This window comes from Silene latifolia, chromosome 10, assembly GCF_048544455.1.
Source record: "Silene latifolia isolate original U9 population chromosome 10, ASM4854445v1, whole genome shotgun sequence".
In the NCBI taxonomy this organism is placed as follows: domain Eukaryota; kingdom Viridiplantae; phylum Streptophyta; class Magnoliopsida; order Caryophyllales; family Caryophyllaceae; genus Silene; species Silene latifolia.
In genome coordinates this window covers 56,034,337-56,038,509 of record NC_133535.1, presented here as the reverse complement: position 1 = coordinate 56,038,509, position 4,173 = coordinate 56,034,337, and the positions used below count along the sequence as shown (strand labels likewise).

General features: G+C 38.9%; 1 pseudogene; it reads right to left on the bottom strand.

Annotated features, from left to right (window-relative positions):
- Nucleotides 1-3,508: 3,508 nt before the first annotated feature.
- Nucleotides 3,509-3,608, bottom strand: LOC141609890 (small nucleolar RNA R71; annotated as a pseudogene).
- Nucleotides 3,609-4,173: the final 565 nt, after the last annotated feature.

Sequence of the window (4,173 nt, the reverse complement as noted above, 5' to 3'; positions counted from 1 at the left end):
GTCGTACCTGAGGCATCTTCGGGATACGTCCTCGATCCTTATATTATCTACGGGCAAAGGCTCGCCAGCTGCTGCGCATTGTAAGGCTCGCTAGCCATAGGAAGGAGTCATACCTAAGGCATCTTTAGGATATGTCCTTGATGCGTTATCTCCCCAGCTGGTCTCTTCCTGAGCAAAATTAGGAAATGCCGAATATTAAAAATAGAGTCCTCGGCTTAGCTTTTATTCTCACAATTCTTCCTTCTATTACTCTGTGTCTTATCAAATACAACAATTCTCTCTAAAAAAAAATTTCCAAAAAATGGAAGCTTTTGAATCCCAACTCAAAGAATGGACCAATGAGTTTTAAAACGCGGAGAAGGATGACATGGGCATTTTTGGATTGATCATCAGTTTTAAACAAGTAAAAGTGGTAAGATCGTTTCTTGATGCTTGTCTTGTATATTGGAACCCGAATTATCATGTTTTCGCCTTTCTTGGAGGTTAAATTTGTCATTTTCTCAAAGAATTTGCAGCAATTGGAGAGTGGGATATAGAAAATCTTCCGGCGTTACCATCTAGTTCCCAAGGATATAAGAATAAATTTAGGGACCTTCTAGGATTGACCAAAGCTGAGGTGGACTGTCTTCTAAACTCTAAGGGCGTACGAATGTTTTACTTTGTGGACTGTTTCATAGATAAGGAGGACCCTTCTATTTCTAATTCTGTGAGGTGCAAAGCCTTTGGATATTGCCTTCTTCACTGCTTTGTCTTAAAGGGCCATGTTGATGGGAAATGATAGCTGACCCGCGATTCCTAGGTAATATCGAGCAAATGGAACTGCGCAAGAGCCCAGCGTGCTTGTTATTAGGAGAGACTATCTTGGGGTTGTATAACCGAAAGGCGACCATGAGCTCCCGTATCTTGGAAGTCCTATCATTTTACAGGTAAAATGCCCCCATCTTCTTTTCTTTCGTCCATTTTACTCTTTTTTTCCCTTTTTTGTGTTTGTTTGACGTGAGACGGGAAACATTAATACTTGTCTCATTTTTGTAGATATGGCTAATGGAATGGTTGCGATTGATCGAGCCCCCAGTTGATGTGTCTGGATATCAATCACGATCGATCTTGATGAGGACGAGGCTATATATGGTTGATTTTACTCGAGTTTTGATGTTACTCGTATTTACGCACAATTTAGTCCCATAATTAGTCTCGTTCCTATGCTTTCTTGCATGCATTAGGGTCGTTTCTTATCTTTAGCTTCCTACTTTGCATATTCTATGTGGTTTTGTGTCCTTGGTAGGAGAATAATGCTAACCTTGCATTTATGGAGCAAAACGGAGCTAAATGGATCGCATCTAACGACCAAACAACAAAGAGAAGACCAATACTAAAGGCCTAAGTCAATAAAACAAGTATATGGACAATGATAAAGGACTCCACGGCTCATCAACGATCCCCACAGATCATGAGGCAACCAAATAAAGAAGAAGCCAAGCTGACCCTTGAGACGGGCGTCTCAAGATGGACCCGAGCTTCACTTGAGGAGGAAGAGCGTCCCCAAGCTTAGCCCGTGCCTCCCTTGAGCAGGACGGGCGTCGTTCGTTACAGCTTGAGCATCCAACAAAGGCAGGTCAGGCGTCTCCATGAAGGACTTGCAAGGCGTTAATCTTCGTTTAAGGGGCTTAATCATTATTTAAGCCCTTAGTTACCCTAATACTTGTACTTAGTATAAATACTCCATTGTAATAGCAGATTAGCATCAAGCTTTAATCAAGATTTATTAGGAGGTTATCTTAGATTAATCCAAGTTATTAATACAATCCTGTTACACAATTTAATCTTAATCACATCTTAATGTTTCCTTATTATTCAAGTGTTCTTTGACTTAGTTGGGTAATTTGAAGATTATTTGGGGCTTATTGGAGAATTGACAACTCTTCATCATTCATCAAGTTTTCTTCTATTATTCTTTGCTTTCTATTTGGTCATACTAAGTTGGTACAATTTCTCTACTCTTTACTTAATCCTTGTTTATTTTTTTTCTCTTTCATCATGTTTAGACTTGTTAAGATGATTGACACTATTATTAGGATGTTCACCATGATAATGAGTGAGTAGTTCCTTAACCAGGGTTAATGGGGGATTAGGGGAGTTAATCATAGTGTAGATCTTTACTTAATAAGTTCATATGATTGTTTCCTTGTTGTAGTTTCAACTTATGCACATATTATGCTTGATAAAATATTTGTTTGACAACCTAGCATGAATCTCTTATCCTTTGAACAAGACTTGTTAGACATAAACTAACTCAAAGCTTGTTAGACCATGCATATAGTTGAATAGGAAGAATTAAGTCGAATTGTAGGTGTTGTAATCTCTTGGCCGACTCGGCTCCTAGACCCAAAACTTCTTAGGAATTGTAAGATATAAACTAACTCGATTCCACTACAACAATAAATTGCTTGCATCTATGAATCTTATTTAGGTGATCTCATCATGATTTCCCTATGAACCCATAACACCCTAGTGCTTTAATCAATTGTTTACAACGCCATTTGCTTACATTGCTTTACTTTCATTTGTTTACATTTCCTTTGTTAAGTAGTTTAGATTGTAAACCTCAAACTCTACCCAAATTGTGACACCAAAGACATAGCTTTCTACAACCGATAAATCAATAACCTGCCCCTTGGGTTCCGACCTTTACTTACCACTCTACTAAGAGTAGTTTATTGAGATTATAAATAGAGTTTGATAGGGAGAATAGACGACAATTCCGACCCTCGTCAAAATGGTGCCGTTGTCGGGGACGGTATTCAATTTAATTATTCTCATTTATTTTTTTAGTTGTGTCTTTCTTAACCTTTGGGAAGTTCAACTCCTCAAGGTAGTTTTAATTGTTTTCTAGTTGTTTATTTTTGCATGTCTAGGAGATCACAAGGCGGACTTTTGCCTATTGATCCCGAAATTGAAAGAACTTTGACAAATATTAGAAGAACCATTAGAGGCACTACAACAATTGTGGGTATTGAAGAACTTGTGGACATTGGTATCATTCAATCGGATAGTGCTGAGTTTACCAACCCTTTTGCAAGACAAGAAAAGGAAAACCCAATTCAAAACCAACCACAAAATCAACATACAATGCCTAAATTTTCATCTCATTCAGTACCAACAGAGGAGAACCTACCAAATGGTTCTCCAACGCCACCCCATTTAACCGGTAATTTCATTGCCAAATCCGCATTCATACAATTAGTTGAGAGAAGTCAATTTTGAGGGATGCCTAGTGAAGATCCTCATCTACATATGGAGACTTTTTGTGACTATTGTGATGCAATTTCTCAAACCGGGGTGACTCAAGACCAAATTCGATGGGTGTTGTTTACTTTTTCCTTGATCGGTAGCGCAAAGCAATGGTTAAAGAGCCTAGACAAGGCTACCCTTGGAATTGATTCATGGAAGATGTTAGCACTAGCCTTCTACAAGAAGTTCTATCCTCCGGAGAAGACCAACATGTTAAGATCCCAAATCATCGGGTTCAAGCAAAGAGATGAAAAGTCTCTATATGAGGCATGAGAAAGATTCAAAGATACATGTCGCTCTTGCCCTCATCATGGACTAAGCGAATGGTTTCTAGTCCAACAATTTTGGAATGAGTTGTATAAAGATGCAAGGAATGTGTTGAACATGGGTTCTAATGGAAGATTCACCGAGGTAGATGACAACCAAACTTGAGCAAAGATAGAGGAGATGGCGGTTCACAACTCTCAATATAGTAGGCCTACAAAAGCTACTAGGGGAGGGAGACATGAAGTTGACTCTGTCACATAATTGAGTGTCGATTTGGGTGCCAAACAATGCTCTCATATTGACACAATGAACTTGATATTTTACAAGGCTTTAGCCAAGATGAATGAAGCCTCTCAATCACCCAAGAAACAAGTCAATACCATGGTGGCAACATCTTCCATTCCAAATGAAGTATGGGAGAATTGTGGAACTTTGGGGCATGATCAACAAGAGTGTAGGGGCACAAATGAGCAAGTGAATGCTTTCCAAGCATACAAGAATGACACCCCTTACTCCAACTTTTACAATGAAAACACCAAATTTCACCCAAACTTCTCATATAAAAGCCAAAATGTTCAAAATCCTCAACCAACATACACCCCACCTCCAATGAGA